The sequence below is a fragment of the Megalobrama amblycephala genome, linkage group LG7 (assembly GCF_018812025.1).
Source record: "Megalobrama amblycephala isolate DHTTF-2021 linkage group LG7, ASM1881202v1, whole genome shotgun sequence".
Lineage (NCBI taxonomy): Eukaryota > Metazoa > Chordata > Actinopteri > Cypriniformes > Xenocyprididae > Megalobrama > Megalobrama amblycephala.
Window position 1 is genome coordinate 39,565,257 of NC_063050.1, and position 21,069 is coordinate 39,586,325.

Consider the following 21,069-nt stretch of genomic DNA (forward strand, 5'->3'; position numbering starts at 1 on the left):
CCTGTTACTCTTTAAGAAAGTACACCATGGCACTGCTGTCAAACACAAGTTTAAAAAGAGAACAACGAACACCTGCAGCCAATGAGTGGGTGTTTTTTCTTCTAGATTTTCCATTTTCAGAGAAAGAAAAAATAAAACATTGAAATTCACAATTTAAAATAGCCTCTGTTTGGATAAACTGCAGAACGGGTACTCTGTCCAGCTCCTCTTTAGAAATTGCAAGAAATTGCTTGTATGTACAATGCATTCATTTATCATTTACAATGTTTGTTTTTTTTTGATCCAATAAATGCAGTATCAAATTATGATCAGTATTTTTGATCAAATAAATGCTATATTTTTGGTGAACAAACATTTAAAAGTTAGTTTCTGTCCATTTATTAAATTACATATCACATGCACTAGGGCTTTTCAAAGTGTGGGGCACACCTCTCCAGGGGGGCACCAGAGCATGTCAGGGGAAATGCGCAGAGTGGTAAAAAAAATTCTAATAATAATTAATTAATTAATGAGTAATAATTTCAATCAATGCATTATAGCTGAAACGTCTCGGTTACAAAGGTAACCCTCGTTCCCTGAAGGAGGGAACGGAGACGTACGTCGGACAGACCGACGAATAGGAATCTCGCTAGAGAGGCTTCAAGTGAAACTAAAACGAGCCAATGCACATTGGCATGCAATCATATGCAGCAGCTGCTTGCCTCGCAGCACGGGTATTTAATGAGCAGCAGGTGGGTTGCATCTTCAGGTTGCTCCTCCTCACTGAGGAGCCGAACTGGATAAGCGGCAGCATCAGCGGGGTACAGCGACTGTGGCGACGGGACGTACGTCTTCATTCCCTCCTTCAGAGAATGAGGGTTACCTTTGTAACTGAGACATTCCCATTCAGTCGGGCACGTTCGACGTACGTCGGACAGACCGATGAATAGGAATCCCTACCAAAGCGCCACAGAAGCTGTTGTAAGCCACATGAACCCCCTTGCCTAAGGACGGTGGGACAGGGCTAACACAGAGAGTGTCGATTACTGCTGTTCCCCAAAACCTACTCAGTGAGACTACTGGATAACACTGGGAAAGGGTACCCTTTCACTGGAAAGGAACGCTGTGGAGCCACATCCTTCCCCGAAGGAGTTATGTGGAGAAGTACATATGGACTAACCCCGTAGGGCTGTACTACATATGGAAGAACTTGGGTGACTCCAACCCAATAAGAGGTGGGTTCTTCCAGAGGGAAAGGCATGGGCTTCGCTTAGTAGCAACCATTGAACTAAACATATGGGATCCCTGTAGGGTCACACATGTGGTACCCAGCCTAAACCCGGTTCTCAAGGATACAACAGAGTATAGGCCTGGCGACAGATGCTCCACCATGTTGGCTGCCGAAGGGAGATTGGAGGACTCAACAGGATCTGCCTTGTATGGACTCTCTGGAGAAATGAGCGCATGTAAGCGCAGCAAGCCAACACTAAGCCGGGGCCTCTCCGTGCCTCTGACCTGAGGTGAGAACATGGGAGGAGACCGGCTCATCGCGAAGGCTGTAGAATCTAGTGAACGTGTTAGGTGTTGCCCAGCCCACAGCTCTACAAATGTCTGTCAGCGAGGCACCACGAGCCAGCGCCCAGGAGGATGCAACACCTCTCGTGGAGTGAACATGCAACCTGGGCGGGCAGGGCATGCCTTGTGCTTGGTAAGAGGGTATGGAGGGGGGTCAAGGAGGATTTAACCATCTCGCCCCCCTAAGGAACCTGATGACCAGGTAGTGCTTACCAACAGACTTGCCATTGATGTTGTTGTGGTATGCGGAAATTGCGGCAGCATGAACTTTGAGGGTGGAGGGGGACAGCCTATGCACCAACCTGATCTAACATCTTCGGGGGTCTTCTCGGCGAGAAGAGCACCACTCGATGAACAGGTTCCACTTCAAGGCGTAAGCACATCTCTTAGACGGTGCATGTGCCGAAGTGATGGTGTTAAGTACCTCGGGGGGTAAGTCACCGAGAACCGCCGTGTCCCATCCAGGGACCAGACATGGAGTTTCCAGAGGTCTGGACACAGGTGCCAAAGGGTGGCCTGTCTCCTGGAAAGAAGGTCTTTCCTCAGAGGAATGCGCCAGGGAGGGGCTGTCGCGAGGAGCAAGAATTCCGGGAACCAGGTCCGGTTGGGCCAATAGGGCGCAACTAGCAGGACCTGCTCCTTGTCCTCCCTGACTTTGCACAAGGTCTGTGCAAGTAGGATCACTGGAGGAAACGCATATTTACGAAGGCCCTGGGGCCAGCTGTGTGCCAGTGCATCTGTACCGAGTGTTCCCTTGGACAGGGAGTAAAACAGCTGGCAGTGAGAGGTTTCTGGCGAGGCAAACAGGTCTACCTGAGCCTGTCCAAACTCTCTCCAAATCAGCTGGACCACCTGGGGGTGGAGTCGCCACTCTCCCGGCAGCGCAGCTCGTAAGAGCTCGTCTGCCACACAGTTGAGCACACCAGGAACATGAATGGCGTGAAGCGACCTCAGATGCTTCTGACTCCAAAGGAGGAGAAGGTGGGCGAGTTGCGACATGCGACGGGAGCGTAGACCACCTTGAAGGTTGATGTACGCAACAGTCGCAGTGTTATCCGTAAGGACCAGCACATGCTTGCCCTGTAATGGCCCTTTCAGGCAGCTCAGGGCAAGGTGTACTACTAGCAACTCGAGGCAGTTGATGTGCTAATGCAGTTGGGGGCCCATCCATACCCCTGATACTGCATGCCCGTTGTACGTGGCACCTCCGCATGCAAGACATAAGCATCAACAGCCTTCACTACAGTGAAGTGGATGCCCCTGAACTTGGGGGGGACGCCTGGTAAACTGAATCGCATAGTATAGCCTGATGGTCCGAATGAGCCAGGCAGACCAGAAACAAAATGAAACAAAGGATTTACCACCCGGCCCTCCTCCGGGGGAAGGAGTTGTGCAGTCACCATCTCCTGAAGAGCAGTCCCATCCATCTCCGGGTCACCCGTCCTAGGGCCTCTTGCTCTTGGCTTTACCACCCTTCTTGGCGGGGCTGGGCACTCCACTTGCGAATGGCTCCACGGTACCGCTTGGATGGAGGCTGCTGCTCCGAAGGGGGGCGCCATCAGTGACGAGCAGGCTGAGGTGCTGCGGGCGGCGGATGGGTGGACGCAGCAGCTGACCCCGCAGGCCTGGTATTGTTTTATCAAATGGCTCCCTCCGCCAGGTGGAGTTAGGGCACAGTTGCATAGCAACAGCCCATTCCACAGGGAGGTTGCGCATATAACACTTCGCTGCACCACCATCAAGGGACGACCCACCGGAATGGTTTCGGGCAGTAAAAGGTGCCGTCCATGTACCGGTGAGTTCTTCATGCACCTCCGAGAAGAAAGGAACCAGGGTGGGTGGCTAAGAACCAGCACGCACCACCCCGAGATACCAATCGTCCTATCGCGAGGGCTCGGGACACGGTGGAGGATTCCACGAGCCCGACCCTGTTGGCGGCCCGGGAAAGCATTGCCATCATCTCCGGATCCGAATCAGGCACAGTTACCATTCCCGAAGGAGGCAACTGCGCCGACTCGTCATCTCCAGAAAAAATTTGGCTCACCCTCCGATGCAGCTGTCGACATCTGGTCATCGGGGGGAGCTCCGAAGGATACGGATGGTGCACACCTTTGAGATGGCCTACCGCGCTCCCCCGGCAGCTCTTCTGGCTGTGGAGTGCAGGAGGAGTGAGGGTTCATAGGGGGTTGGTTCCCCCGAAGGAAGCGATCTCACTGTAATCCTCAGATCACCAGTGCCGCTACCTGAAGCAACCCTCTGAGGAGGATTGGAACGAGGCAGCGGCACTGGGACTCCACCCCTTTGCAGGAACTGGAGTCTCGATCGCAACTCCGAGATGGTCATCTTCCCACAATGGGTACATGACTCATCCACAAATGCTGCCTCAGTGTGCTTTAAGCCCAGACACGTGATGCAGTGATTGTGACCATCCCTCGGTGCCAGGAAACGGCTGCATCCAGAAACACACAAGTAGAATGTCATCTTTAAAAAGACACAAGCTCTACTTGTGTAAGCTCTTTTAGAGACTTGCTCTTTAAAAGTGCTGAAGCGCGCAGGGGAACGGCCGCGGCAACACAGACAGGGATTGTGTGTGACCTGTCGTGTGCTCTCCTCTCTTTGAAGACGCTGCTCTTACCAGCTGTGAGAACAGCTATTCAGCGCTCAAAAGCGCACCGTTACCGGCCATGAAAACAGCCTTTTACAGCTGGGAACAGCTTTGCTCAAATAAGCAAAAAAAGAAAAATAATCAAAAGAAAGAGAGGACTTGGCCCCGCTGCTATGCTGTCCACACTTGAAGAGAGTGTGAAGAGCTGTTTTGAGAACACTTGCTTGCAGAAACATACGTTCGGCTCTGAAACTACATCTCTTGGACAGATAAAGCAAACCAGTGTCGCACTAGTAAAGTTTTGATGGATGATGATTGTAATCAAGGTAAAGATGTTTACAGTGACATACAGGAGTCGTACATTAGGCACACGAGGCAAGAGTCTGTTATCATTGATGCGCAATGATTTTGACGTCATCACTGCATCATTCTATTATAACAAACAATAAGCGGGCAATGCATGTTTCAATGCACCTTCAGCTGACAGATACACTCAGATGTTATTGTTGTGCTGCTACTTTCTCAGTCACAAATATCATGTTTTTCACATACTGCTGATGATTTTATTTGTTTATATTAAACTTGATTTAAGTTCATTTGAAATGCGTGCAGCTCCAGCTCTGTCCAAGCACTGACATCATCACAGGAAAAAAAGGGTATTGTTGGTGACAGTCTGGGCCAACTCAATAACTAGACATTCCATCAATCTGTGGCCACTTTAGGAGATTCAAGAAGTGACAACAGTGTCAGCGAGGCCTTAAGGCCTATAACTTGATCTTCTTTTAGAACTATTACAGCTTGCATTTCTGCTTCAACTGGTGTGACAGTGGTTTGTTACCATCAACTTCCACGACAGCAGTGGCCATCTGAGTTTCCGCTCTCTCAGCTAACATTTTCAATTTCAGGACTTCTCTCTGTCACGATCAACTGAGTGGCTTCTACTGATCACGCTGGACTGATCTTGTTAAGACCAAACATCTCTGTGACATAAGGGCAAGAAGGGAAAGTGGAATCTCCTGTAATGCAGGTGCCTGTACTTCCATTCATGAAACTCCATTCCAAATGCATCATTCATCAACCTCTTCATCAGCATTGCAGACACAAATGCATACTCATCCAGAGTAATTTTTAAATACAGCACAAGTGTGAATCAACCATTTCCGTGTCAGCAATCAACATCATGTAAACAGACATACAATCATCACTTCAGTATGCTGTCAGCCGGCTGTTTCATGGCAATATAGTGCCATTTAAACCTTTAGAGGGGATTCGATTAGCTGATGCCATAGGCAGAGGGAGCCAGAATAGACAACACTTGAGCAGATTGGGTTTCAGGTATGACATGATATGTTCTCATCAGAGGCATGACCATTCAAACCGAGGGTTCCGATTTTTGAGCCAAATAGATTTGAATGCAGCTTCTAAAAGACAAAAAAAAAAAAAATTATATACATTATATATATATATATATATATATATATATATATACACACATATACATATAATGTTACGTGACTAAATATGACAATTATTGATTAATTATTAATTAATTAATTATTATTATTGAGCTAAGTTACTGTAGTTCAGTCTCCGCTGACAAATACCACAGCCCACAGCACTGTTCATTGCTTGCAGAACAAAAATGCAGCTGCAAATTGAATGACTGCCAACATGAGAAAAAAAAAATCCACAAATTATAAATAACGCCTGGGGGTTACAAACTTTGCTTTGAAATACTAATAAAGGTCTTTATTGAATTTTAATTTAATGTTGAGTTGACTTTAGAATTTCAATAATAATAACCTATTACAAGGTCAAGACTTTATTTATTTTCACGCTGTAGATTTAACTATGCTTTGCCAGGCACTGGTGTACTCTGGATCAATGTCTTATTCAATTTAAACAACCTTTGCTGGATGCTGCTTTTAAAAATTAATGTTGCAGAACAGTGAAAAATAATGCAAACCAGCAGTTGTGTCCCCCCACATACACACACACACACACACACACACACACACACACACACACACACACACACACACACACACACACACACAGTCACCTCCTGATCACCCGCTTGGGAGGTGTTATAATGTAAGTCCTTGTTGTGAGTGGATCGATGTGGTGGCCTTGCACAAATGACTAAATAATAACACTGATTGGGCTATGATTAGCTAAAGACCCCTGTGAGGAGGAGCTTCAGAGCGGAGCCACGGTCAGACTTCTAATTTAGGGTAATATACTCGCTATTTGACCAGATTTAAAAAGCCACTTAAAGTTCACTAATTGCAAGGACAACCCCTCAGAATACTCGGTTTAAGGACCTTTCTCAGAAACACATGGGTAGAATATCAACAACTATCCAAATCCTGGGTTTTCAACCAGGGATAAAAATGCAACCTTTGTTTTAGTAGTCAAACTTATGTTGTTGACATTGGACACTAAATTGTGACTCATATTTTAAATATTTCAAATTTCATTACAATGCTCAAAGAGATAAATTGCATATAATGGATGCATGTGATGGATAGATGGATGCATTTGATAGATGGAATGGTGGGTGAATAATGGATGAATGGGTGAACTGGCGGGTAAATGATGAACAGATGGATTGATACATTGTGCAACAGATGTGTGGATGAACAGATGGAAAAATGGGTGTGTGGATGGACGGATGGATGGATGGATGGACAGATACATTGGTGTGATGGACAGATAAATGCATGTGATGGATGGATGGATGGATGGATGCATGTTAACAGATGGAATAGTGGGTGAATAATGGATGGATGGATGGATGGATGGATGGATAGACTGGTGGGTGAATAATGGATGGATGGATAGATTGCGCAACAGATGGAAGAATAAATGTGTGGATGGATAGATGGATGGATGGATGTGATTAACGGATACATGCATGTGATGAATGGACGGATGGATGCATGTTGACGGATGGAATGGTGGGTGAATAATGGATGGATGGATGGACGGACTGGTGGTTGAACAATGGATGGATGGATGGATGGATGAACTGGTGGGTAAATGATGAACGGATGGATGGATAGATTGCACAACAGATTTGTGGATGAACAGATGGATGGATGGATGGATGGATGGATGGATGGATGGATGGACTGGTGGGTGAATAATGGATCGATGGATTGACGAACAGGTGGGTAAATGATGAACAGATGGATGGATAGATTGCGCAACAGATGGACGAATAAATGTGTGGATGGATGGATGGATGGATGGATGGATGGACGGACGGACTGGTGGTTGAACAATGGATGGATGGATGGATGAACTGGTGGGTAAATGATGAACGGATGGATGGATAGATTGCACAACAGATGTGTGGATGAACAGATGGAAGAATAAATGGGTGTGTGGATGGATGGATGATTGGATGGATGGATGGATGGGTTGATATATGCATAGATGAGTTTTAGCTAGTTAGTTAGTTAAAAACAAACAAACAAAAAAAAACAAAAAAAAAAAAAAACAACAACTATATCATGGAGGTCTGATTGATAAATCATTGCAATAAGAGTTCAGTGGTCCTTTGGCTTGAGCAATTGTCAAAGCCTTTACCCACAGAGACTGTGAGTGCCACACAGCAAGAGTTTCACCACAAAGACTGGCTGCATTATTATAAACACATCTCCAGCAGAAAGTAACAAAGGGAAAAAAGAGCAAAAGACAAAGAGAGAAAGAACAAAACAAACATGAAAGGGTGATCATGACGGGCAGTGTGGGTAAGAAAGGACAAGCCTGCTGAGAGAGCAAGATCTGTATCGGTCCCACGCATTATGCTCAGCATAGGACCTGACATCTTCTTTTAATCAGCTTCTAATACACTGCTGTGTCAAGGTAATGATCCTTTGTTGCCAGGCTAATTGGACAAACATATCATAGCCCCTCCAACTGTGTGCGCATGTGTGATTGCGTTTGCCTGAACGTTTCCACAAAATCACAGAGACAGCAAACACAGAGTGTGGGAGGAACTGGTGAATCAGTGTTCTAAACTAAGTGATAAAGAGTCTAACTGCGGTTGGACTCAGAAGATATGAATGTTATCAGCACAAGAACACTCCAGAAACCCAGCAGGGATGACGCATGGTCCATCATCCATTGACGCATCTGATATCATGCCTGGTAACATCAACCAGACTTCAAGTGTGCCAGTGTAGGGGAAGCTGTTTTGAAACTGTAGTTTGCCAAGTTACACACTACTCATACTTAAGTAAACTTTTATCATATATATAGGTGAACAGTTACTAGCCTCCGTTACTAATTCTAAAATGTCACTTTAGAACTAGTAACGAAGGAACGTTGAGTCGCTTCATTGAAGCTTATTGTATTATGTAGAGTATTATGAGAGAGAGAGATCGACTAAACAAGTGTATTACCTGCTTCTGATATAGCATTCATTCTTCAGGTTGATGTCCATAATATTATATCCATTATTAAAAAAAAAATAAGTTTGAATGCCTGCTGATGAAAGCAATATCTTTGTCTTTGTCCTTTTAAAAGTTAATGGGATTTCCCACAGCACTAAAACAACTTACTTGTTCGGACTCACTCATAAATATCACATGGTTCTCAAAGAACAGCAAATTTAAAGACATAAATATACCTAAAATACCTCAAATTAATTTAATTTAAGTACTACCAAAAAACACATTGATGTCCATGGAAGCGGCAATAATAATCCTTTCAATGTGTTTTATTCATATCAGATACACATTGTGGAGGTAAGGTAAGGTAAACTAAAGTTTACTCTATTCTTCTCCAAGTTCACCGGACACTTACTTTTATGTATTTTGGGAGAAATGGATTCATTTTTCTTTATGTAAATCAGACAAGTCTGATTATTTGTGGTGCAAACTAACATGGTGGTATCCATTGTGCATTATAGATCAACTAACATGATCCTTGTAAAGGTGTTTAAATGACAAAACATTCACTTACATATATTTGACAATCGGAATATATCAGATAGTTTATCAGATAGTTATAGTTAACAATTTTGTGAATATTTTTAATAAAAAAGAAAAAAATGAAATAAAAGCGATACATCTGTCATGCAGTGTGGTGTGTCACGTGTCAAGCATTATGCGTCGCCATGGAAATAATAAGGTGATACGTTCTAAAATAACGGTCACCTTATCTGCCTTCCGGGGCATTGATTTATGATTTTGAGCAAGAACAGACCATGGAGAAGTCTTCTGTCCGATTGTAAGTATTTTAAAGTGCTTATAATTTAGGTCAGATTCTACTTACTTTCCTTACCTGAAAATAATAATAATAAAAAAAAAAAAAAAAAAGGTAAAGGTGTTGTGCACTGTAAAACAATACATATATACATACATACACTATATTGCAAAAAGTATTGGGACACCCCTCCAAATCATTAAATTCAGGTGTTCCAATCACTTCTATGGCCACAGGTGTATAAAATCAAGCACCTTGGCATGCAGACTGCTTCTACAAACATTTGTGAAAGAATGGGTCGCTCTCAGGAGCTCAGTGAATTCAAGTGTGGTACCATGATAAGTTACCACCTGTGCTATAAGTCCATTCGTGAAATTTCCTGACTACTTAATATTCCACGGTCAACTGTTAGTGGTATCATAACAAAATGGAAGCAATTGCTCAAGAACAGTGCGTAGAGAGCTTCATGGAATGGGCTTCCATGGCCGAGTAGCTGCATCTAAGCCTTACATCACCAAGTGCAATGCAAAGCGTCGAATGCAGTGGTGTCAAGCACGCCACCACTGGACTCTAGAGCAGTGGAGACATGTTCCCTGGGGTGACGAATCACGATTCTCTGTCTGGCCATCTGATGGACGAGTCTGGGTTTGGCGGTTGCCAGGAGAACGGTACTTGCCTGACTGCATTGCGGCAAGTGTAAAGTTTGGTGGAGGGGGATTATGGTGTGGGGTTGTTTTTCAGGGGTTGGGCTTGGCCCCTTAGTTTCAGTGAAAGAAACTCTTAATGCTTCAGCATACCAAGACATTTTGGACAATTTCATGCTCCCAACTTTGTGGGAACAGTTTGGGGATGGCCCCTTCCTGTTCCAACATAACTGTGCACCAGTGCACAAAGCAAGGTCCATAAAGACATGGATGAGTGAGTTTGGTGTGGAGGAACTTGACTGGCCTGCACAGAGTCCTGACCTCAACCCGATAGAACACCTTTGGGATGAATTAGAGCGGAGACTGCGAGCCAGGCCTTCTCACCAACATCACTGCCTGACCTCACAAATGCGCTTCTAGAAGAATGGTCAAAAATTCCCATAAACACACTCCTAAACCTTCTGGAAAGACTTCCCAGAAGAGTTGAAGCTGTTATAGCTGCAAAGGGTGGGCCAACTCCATCCTACGGTTTAAGAATGGGATGTCATTAAAGCTCACATGCACGTAAAGGCAGGCGTCTCAACATTTTTGGCAATATAGTGTACATACATGTGTATGTAGTGTAACTAAGGTATAAAATGGCAAATGTATTTTTTTAGTTTGCCAAATTGCACTTTAGTTCATTGAATATGTAGTTTCTCAGTGACAGTCCTGTGTGCTGTGATAATGAGATGTTTTAGTGTATATTATGACAAGGTTGTATAAACAAACAGTGACTTCCTTCAACTGTAAGATTAAATCTACTGTAAGGAAGTCATTGTATGTTTATAACCTAGTCATAATATACACTAAAACATCCCCAAAACATATTCATTTATTACAGCACTGTTGTGAATTTAATGCGTTAATTAGATTAATTAATTGCAGAACAAAATATATATTTTTAACGCATTTAACGCACTTATCCCGCCCCCAGACCTAGGACATCTGACATTTCATACAGTTGACTGATGATGAATATGATGCAGGGCAACAGCTCACTGTGTGATATAGCCTATAGAATGCAGTTAGAATGTCCATAAATTTCAAGATATGAAAGGCGAAAGGTGATCGATTTGAACCCTTTGAAACGTACGACAACACTGCTAAGATCAGAACGTTCTCTGCCTCTCTGACGTTTTTTTCCTTGATTTTTTAGTTTTTAATGGCTAAATGGTTATATTTTGTCCGGTTTAATTGTGTTTATTGCTATGCCATACTTTATTTTGCTGTAACCTACAGATGAAGTTAATACACTTAAAAGTCCAGTTATGGACAACAAGAACAAAGAAATTTAAAATTTGTCAACTTCAAATCTCTTGTCGTCAGTTTCTGGCCTCCTAGTGATGTGAAATATGAGCGGGAGTTTACTCAGGGTGAATATTTTCACTTTATTTTGTATTTGAGCTGCGCGTCTTGGACGCGGCATCCGTCAAAAATAGGCGAGGTGCCTATCTTTAGCGAAGTGGCGCAGCGAGCTGCTACTGGGACGCTTCTAAAACGCAATGCGGAGCGGCTGGTGTAAACAAGAGCATTGACTAGAGTGCAGCCGCTGTAATGCACTGCAGACGCATGCAGTGTAAATGAGGCTTAAACGAGGCTTAACTGTTACGTTTCTAGCAGGACACAACTGAAAAATGACTTGGAGGGGGGTTAACTGTAAATTCGGTAACAGCTCTGAATGATTCACTGCCTTAGTGAGTCTGACTCAAACTGCTAATTCAGAATGGCCTTTTGAGATCTCTCTCTCTCTCTCTCTCTCTCTCTCTCTCCCTCCTTTGGAATAGTGTGCACAGATGAACAGTGCAGAATAAGACCAGAATGTATATTAAGAAAATAAATGGGGTCAATTATGATTAGAATTTGTTGAATTTAAAACCATGTTGCTCCAGGGGAATTGTCGCTATAATAGCTTGAAAGTTGCAGAAACAAATTCAGTTTGGTAACGATTCTGGTTGGTTATACAACACTGTTATGAAACTGTACATTTGTAATTATGCAAATACTAAATTACCATATTTAAAAGCTGATTGTATTAAAATGTACTTGGATGGGGAACATTTTGAATTCATCCAGCATGAACCACCAGCGTGTTTTCTGTGTGTTTTCTTATCACTAGTTGCTGATAGATTAAACTTCCTCCCGACGTCGCGACGTGTTTGTTTCCTGGCCAGTGGTGGTGACAGTATGTTGATTCAGACTTGAGGTATGACAAAACCCGGGACAGATGCTGAGACAATATGGCTCTCATAATCACTGATCTGTCACAGCAAGACATGCTCTTTGTATAAATAATTGTGTGTGCATGCTTTGTGCGCCTAATGTTGCCTTCCCCGTTTAGTCCAATATTTCTGACACCAATGGCGCAGATCCACTTGAATGCTGTATCTGAGTGTGTGTGTTGGCGAAGAGAGATGGAGGGAGTGAGAAAACGAAGACTGCTGACTGCACTGATTCGTATCTGTAGTGAGGAGAGGTCTGGAGAGTGGGATATATTCAGAGCAGGGTGTTGTTTTGCTGCCTCTTTTGACAGCTAATCCACTGAAAAGTGAATAATGGCAGGACTAGCTGTTTCAGTATTGTTTTAAGAAACACCAATCAGCACTTTTAGTGGAGGCACACCTGAATTCTCACCTCGCTCCTGCAGTTTATCACCTACCCATCAGGCTTAATGCTCCCCAAAGAGTTCAGAGGGTCAGCAGAAGGCTTGTGTATGCGTGCAGTGAATTGAAAGACAGCCATAGTTTTAGTATATGCGCTGACTTCTTTGTAAAACTTTTTAGTTTGTGTTTTTAAAGGGGAAATATCAGGGACAGCATCATTTTCTTGGCTTGTTTGAAACATAGTTTGATGTACCGTCTAGAAGGAGTTGCTAGAACAACTATGCTGCTGCCTTCACATGCTTGTCGGAAAATCCTGCTTTTCACTCCTGAAGTTCTGAAATTAAGTATGTCACGCTCAAGAATTGTTATCCTCTTTTTCCTGTGTAAATAATGTACTGTCTACCACAGTTAGATACACTACTCTTCAAAGGTTAATGTTTTTTTCATGTTTTTAAAAGAGAGTCTCTTATGCTAACTAAAGCTGCATTTATTTGATCAAAAATACAGTAAAATAGTAATATTGTGACATACAATATTAAAGTAACTTACAATTTAAAGTAACTGCCTTCTATTTTAATACATTTTAAAATGTCATTTATTACTGAGACACATGATCCTTCATAAATCATTCCTCAAGACACATTTCTTATTATCACATTTAATAATAAGAATAAGAAATTTTTTGTGGAAAAAGGGAAAAGACTTATATCTTTTGTTGTAGAAAAAGAAACCGATAAGTCCGTTTTGGCGAATCAGTGCGCAGTATTCAGGTCAGGTGACAAGGCTTCTAGTCAGAGTATGAGGTCTCTGAGGAACAAAAGTGGGCATTTCTGAATTTGTGGGTGTTTTCAAACTGGTGGGTGTTTATAAATCATGCAATGAAAATGATCCCCTTCACCCGACCCCACCCCTACACCCTACCCACACTATGACGTGGGCAAATCAGGTAACGCTCTCAAAAATGCCCCTCTGTTTATGGCCTCGCCCACTGATCTGGTAACTCCTATTACTGTCCTGCAGAGACCTGTCCTTGTCTAGTCACTTCAAAAATACTCGCTGAGGGAAATTTTGTTAAAGCTGACTAAAAATAATCGAGGATTTAATTATTACTTAATCAAAACAACTCAACTGCAGTTTGATTGATATTACTTGGAATGCACAATAAAAAATTAAAAAAAAAAAAAACATGTTTTGTGAGAATTAATAAAAACGGCATTACAGGTCCCGTTTTTCGTGGTTTTTTGAAGCTTTGATTGTGTTTATAGTGTGCAATATAACGTGTTCATGTTTCGCGTGTAAAAAAACACAGTATTTTTCACATAATTTACTTATCTGTATACTGCTGTTTCCACTGTCATAAAAACGGGCTGATGACTTCCTTGTTCTATGAAGTCCCTCCTTCAGAAATACGTAACGAGTTCTGATTGTGCCAGCGGTTCCTGTGTTGTGATTCGACAGCTCTGAGCGCACCGTGCCCGGAAAAGTCACGCCTCTTACCATAACGTGGAGATGCACACGCTCAGTGTTATTGTAAACATGTCTTTAATTTTACCCTAGCAATTTGAGCCGGAATCAGACCCGGTGATTGGACTGCGGGATAAAAATAACAGCGTTTTCGACGACATGGCGACAAACACACTCTACAAACGCAACTCTTGTGTATTCCTGTGGGCGGAGGTTAGTCAAAAAACTGTTTTAGTGACGTCATTAAAGAAGGAAGTAGAGGGATGTAGTCCAAACTGGCCGTTCGATGTAGGCGACTTCTGTTAAATAAAATATCTCGCTTGGCATTGAACTTTGAGCTTTAAAATTGTACAGATTTTATTTATACTCTAACAACAACATTACACACTAACTAAAGTTTGAAACATGGGATCACGAAGAACGGGACCTTTAAGGTGTGCTGACCCAAACATTTTTACAAACCTTGGCCAAGTTTAAACCAGTAACCAGGCATCACAGCTGGCAAAGGGGCATGTCTGACATTGACATGTATATATTGGCATTATTATGTAATCAAAATGAAAATTATTATTGGTGGTCTTCAATGATAATGTCGAGTTACTGTAATGTATTTGCACCAAAAAAATATAAGGATTTATGCTGATATTGTCCAAAACCACACTTGGTCAGGGGTGTTTCCAAACTTTTGGAGGGCAGTGTATATCTGTCAAAATTGTACTCAAATAAAAGTCAAAATATCCAACAAAAATCATTTGAATAAAAGTAAAAAAAAGTTTTCACTGGTAATAAGTAATTTAAAGTACAAAGTACTTTTGAAAGATGAATTAAAGAGACGACTGGGATTTTCTCATTAAAATAACTGATGCAAAACTTTGTACAGCAGTCGGTATAATCAGGGTCTAGAAACATATCATGCAACTAAAATTCTGAAACCTGTTACCTGAAATTACTAAATGTTAAATTCTAATTTTATATATATGTGTATATATATATATATATATATATATATATATATATATATATATATATATATATTATAATTAAAATATGTTGCTTATAATAAAAAGGAAGTGTAGAATATAGCCCTTTTATTTCAGAATTTGTCTGCATGCGAGTATGAAGATGTGTGGGATGCTGAGTGGTCTGCTCTTTTAATTCATGTGTGTGGTTTTGTCAAACGAGATGCATGAAAGGAACAAATTCATTCATCAGACTGTTTTCCTGTCATTCCCATTTGCGCGCAAGTCTGTAAGAGAGTTGTTTACAGTATGAACAGCTCGGCATACAAAAAAGCCCTTGGTGTTCTCTTTTTACCTGCCTCTCACCTCTTAGCAACCCTCTTCAGAATTACACAGGTCCTTCTCAATAGCCCCAAACAGCTCAGCATTAAACTCATATCAACTGCATTCAGTCCCTGTTCACGCTCTCTGTGACCAATCTAACCCAGCATGAACCCAGCACACTTAGCTCGCTTTTACCTTGTGTCTTAATGTCAAGAGTGTTTTTGAATGTTTAGTTTTTATTTGGCTGGTCTGAAGGATATTCTTCAGACTTATGGTGAGAGTGTGGGAAGAAAACCATGAGTCAATGTATGTGTGCTTTCATTTAGGAGGAACAAAATGTAGCCATGCTTTTAACATCAATATTTTTTAAGCTATGTGACATTTTGATGTGCGATTTCGATTTTCCAATAACGAGCAGTTTTTTCCCCTAACAAAATGCGACCATACTTTAGCTTATCCAGACTTTTGGCTGCAGAACAGGTCACATTAAGACAAGTTGTTAAAAATATGTACTTCTTTTACAGCAATGACTGAATTATTTTTATTATATAAAAAAAGATATTTATTAATTTAAATGTCTATTTAACATTATGTGATTAAAAACACTTAATAGTTGTGATATATAAAGCACTGAGCGTGTCCGTCTCTGGCTCAGTGCCAGCCTAAAAGCGAAAGCACAGTTGAATTTAGCAGTTGATCACACCGGTGTGATCGTATGTGTCAAAGGGTTAACGTTTCGGGGTTGGAGGGGGGACAAATTGTAACTGAGGGGGCAACACCCCCTTAGGCCCCCTTGTGGCATCAGCGCCAGGCCTGATCATGTGATACTGAAGACTGGAGTAATGGCTTCTGAAAATTCAGCTTTGCCATCACATGAATAAATTATATTTTAAAATATATTAAAAATAGAAAAGAGTTATTTTAAATTACTGCAGCTTTGGTGAGCATAAGAAATGTATATCAAACACATTAAAATTTTACCAAACCCAAACTTTTGAATGGTAGAGTAACTAACAGCTTGCTATGCCTCTGAAACAACTTGACTGTTATCACACATTTCTCAGAAATGTATCATAATGGCAATAAAATGGGTCAAACCTCATGGGGTTCAAACTAACAATCTTTCAGTTGCCAATCCTGAGCCTTAACTACTACACAACATCACACTTTAGTCCGCATTTCTCCAGGATGCAAACAAAAGCCTTCATAATAAGACTTATATTTGATGAATACATAGCAGCAACTGTGCATATGAACTCAGAATCGTTCTCTCTGTTCATCTCATCGCTTATCTCTTTATTTTATTATAAATCTCTTTTTCTTTCTTTTTGTTCTGCCTGGGGCTTTGTGGTTTTTGAATCTAAAGCTTTTCAACTTCTATTGTACTGAACAGCTCATGTGTAAAAAAAAGGACACTTAAGATAATAATAATTTTCACAGCAACGGCTTTCGTTTCATTTAAACAAAAAAGAAGAGAAATATGAGCGTGAGCTTGCAGGCACACACAGGCATACTGCTAACTCTGTCCTTTTACTGCTGCGACCCATGACATTGAAACTTAATAAACAATCAGGAAGCAATCATTCAAATGTGGAACCTTATTCATCAAATCTCTAATAAGCAGACCAAACAGGAAGCATGCATAAATGATTGCCTTGCCCTTTATATCAAAACCAGCTTGCTCCGTAATATTCCATTTAGAAATAATAAGGGAAAACTGCTATGAAGGAAAGATATGCTCGGATGGATCTTCTCAGTTACTGATCCAAAGTCATTTCAAGCTAGTAGGGTTTGAATAAATCAATATATCAATTAACATGAAGTACGATGAGAAGAATATCTGATGTTGCTCAAATAACGCCACTAACTAAATGCTTGCTCAAAATCCATGGGAAAATTTCTAAACATATATGATCTACTGAAAACGCCTGATGTTAGTTTGACTTTAAACACAAAGTTGCCTATGTTTCATTCTGACTAAAAGCACTTTCCAGGTCATTTCAAGACTGCATTTGTACACATACATTCAAACAAGCCATCACTCATGATGACCCAGCCTTTTATGCTCAAGCAGACATTCAACACACACAGTTTGATGCAGAAGGAAAACCAATGAATTTCCTCTATCTGCTTATGATGCACCAACTTTCAAAACAGCCTTTCAACCTCATACACACAGAGCAAGAGATCAGATGCATTCCAAAAAAGAGAAAAAGAATAAGGAAAAAACTGATGGAGAGGAACAAAGAGAGAGGGCTGTGTGACAACCTCTGTGCACTTCCTCTGAAAGAGGGCAAATACATTACTTGGCTTCACTCAAAGTTCAAAGATGTAAAGTTCTTTGACCCACTTTCTTTCTCTTTCACTCTACACAAATTCTCTAGTCGCTTACCTCAAAGACCAAACTCACAAATACATATGAACTGACCAGTGTTGGGAAGTAGCTACAGTCTACTTTACATACATCTGATCACTACAGTCACACGCTGTGTTGAATGTTTGGTGATCACGTTAGCTTACTTATGCATAAATAACTTCTACAGTCTCAGCCTCAGAAGTCACGCCCATGGACCGTTGGTTGAATGTCTGATGCATATGGCACACAAAATTGGAAACACTTTGAGAGTTTCAAAGTCGTTTCTGATTTATTTGAATTCTCCAGAATTTCAGGGAGATGTGTTACAGTCTTTAACGACCTGGAAACAAAGCCATCGTGAAGCCAAACCCCCTTATGGAAAAAGATACCTGTTGTGTTTACAACTGTGACAGTTTCCGTTTATCAGGATCAACTAAATGCTGCATTTTCAAAAGCATAAAAGTTAACAGCACCATTGTTGTGCCATTGTTCTAGTAAACCTGCAAAACGTTTTTGAATGAATTGCATGCTGGTCTGTTATTGTGGGGACATCATGTCCAAAGAAAGAAGCTGTGATTGGTTGCTTTACATGTCGGTCAGATGTCCTCTTGTGCAGTCCTTGGCCAGTGGAAGCTGCTGGAGTCCAGACCTTCTGCCAACAGTCTGAAAGTCTGGCTACGCGAGACTAGGGCTGTGTCCGAAAACTTAGGCAGCTGACTTGTTGCCTCGCTGCCTTATCAGGCAATGACTTTATAGGCAGCTTTTACGCACAAAGGTACCTCATGACTTCTGAGGCAGCGTAACAGTTTAATGATCTACATCAAAATAGAGCGAGCTTTGGTGATAACCAAGCAAATATTTAATTACTACAATAGTAATTTCTCACTAGAAATGACATCAGAAGTGGAAAACATTAGCCAAAAACATACATTTGCATACAAACTGACCACAAACCGCAACTTTCAAACACCATCTTTATGTTTTAGCCCTGTCACAGAATGGAAAGCACAGGATTGTGGGATATCAAAGGCAGAGAGGGATATATCTATGCTGCCTTCAAAAATCAATCAGATGAAGGTATCTCAGGGAAAAGAAGTGAAGCTAACATTGGATTGGGACGTGCATTAATGGCTGCCTACCTTGGAATGAGTCCTCCATAGGCAGCATTTTTAAACTTTCAGATGCAGCTCATCTCCTACTGGTTTACACAGATCATTTTCTTCACTTGTTTTTGGATTCAAAGGTTCTGTAACAGTGCCCCCTGCCGTATAACAGTGAAAACATGGACTGACGGAAAAACTTGTCAATCGCGGGGAAGCGTTGTGTCATAAATCTCATTGGAGTTAATAATAAGTTAATATTAAAATATTAAAAATAAATTGGACCAATGATGATTCTGAAAGAAAACATACCCGGTACCCGGTACCTACAAAATTAAATCAAAGTTAAAAAGGGAAAACATGAACTGTACACGTTTTAAACACTTACCTTATGTTCTTACTCAATCAATGCAATGAAAGCATGCCCTTGAAAAAAGAGTGCAATTTCCCAGCGTATTTACTCTAACTTCTAAGGTTCAAGGTTCTAATTACTTCATTTGAAATGTGACCAAAATGATAACAACAGCAGTTACATATATATGTATTTTAATTGTTTGATCAAAATTATTGCTAGGGACAATTTAGCTGTTGCTTGTTATTGGTAGGGATGTATCTCTAGCGTCCCTACTAAATTCTATGCCCTTGACCCAGCCTCCTAAATGACCAAACAAAACACAGCAAAACAAAAGCATAGCACAGCAAAGAAAAACAAAATGTGGTTGGTCACACTGCATGTTAATAAGGTGGCCTTATTTATTCCTATATAAATGGAATGAGCTGCAATGAGGACTAGACTTGTTTTAAGTCTGGCTAATTAAGACTAGGTAATAAATAAGTTAAAGTAGCAAAGCTACTAACCTAACTATGCATTTCAGTAGCATAACTGTATTTTCAAAATAGAGAAACAACAAGTAGTAGTTGTTGTTTTTGTTTTTTTTTTCCCCAACAAGTAGCGGTTTACATAAGTGAATAAGTTTGTTTGCTTGGTTTACATAAATAAATGATTCTCTGATCAAATAAATAATTAATGTATTAAATATGTAATTCACTAATTCAGTCACTGCATCTTTTCTAAGCTACATAATTAGTTAAATTCAGATTTTCATCACTAAGCTTTCAAGTTATATAAATTTATGTTTTTGAAGGTTTTGTAAATTATGTTAAATTAATGGTCCCTAATTTAGATCATGTTTTGTGCCAGATACATACAGCTCTGATTACATAAGGAAATAGAAGCAGCAGTTCAAAAATACATTTCCTCTGAAAATACCTTCAAAGCTTCATAAATGTTTGTTTGTAACTTTTACTTTACTGTTTTTTAGAAGACGTTTGACTGTAATTTAAAAAGGAGTTCTCCGTCCTTCCAAACCTCTATGACTTTCTTCGTTCGGCACACTTTAAAAGATATTTTGAAGAACAGTTTCAACAGCTCAAACAAAGGAAAGAAAAAAAAAACCAAAACACATTATTGTACACAAATATGTGTGGCTACTTCCTTAGTTCACAACAGATACACACACAGACAGAATTATGACTTGTGTGACATTTATCACTGTGAGGGATTTGACTAATATCAGTGGAATATTCAGCTTCATGGGTTAACGGGAAGGATATTCATCTGCACAATTGGATTTAGTAACAGCAGAATCCGCCAACCCTAGAGACTTGCTAACGGCTCTTGTGAAATTACCCATCTGCCTTTTTCCCTTCCCCCAAGCCTGATGTTTGTTCACTCACTCTCTCCATCTCTGCCTCCGTCACCCCCCTTGCTGTTTTGGGCCAGCTTAGTGGAGATTTGATTGTTGGGGGCCATTTATGAAAACAGTAGGGGTGGATTGACTTGACTTGACCAAGCTGATTTGCATACATATATATCCAGTTCAAGCAGTGGCCCCTCAGGGGATTGTGGGATATTACAGCTGGAATAGCTGGTGACCAGGCAGGTAAATTGAGTTGGAAAATACACATTTTGCAGAAATTGGTGAAAATGGATAGATATGTAACTTATGATTGGTTTATCAAGCTCTTGTTGCCGTAGCAACGGATAGTGAGTATTACAGTACAGTATGTCAAAGTGTTTGCCCCTCATATATGGTCATTCCATATGATTTTCATTTGGTTTCAGTATAGCTGGAGATTTGGAGTTAGTAAAATTATTAGGTAAGTTGGTAATCGCATGAGGGAACGTACAGTTTGCTAACGCT

The 21,069-nt window shown here is 41.1% G+C and overlaps 1 protein-coding gene across 3 annotated transcripts in view; it reads right to left on the reverse strand.

Moving 5' to 3' along the window:
- LOC125272534 (zeta-sarcoglycan) overlaps window positions 1-21,069 on the reverse strand; it is a 364,989-nt gene that overhangs the window by 128,868 nt on the left and 215,052 nt on the right. The window lies entirely within an intron of this gene.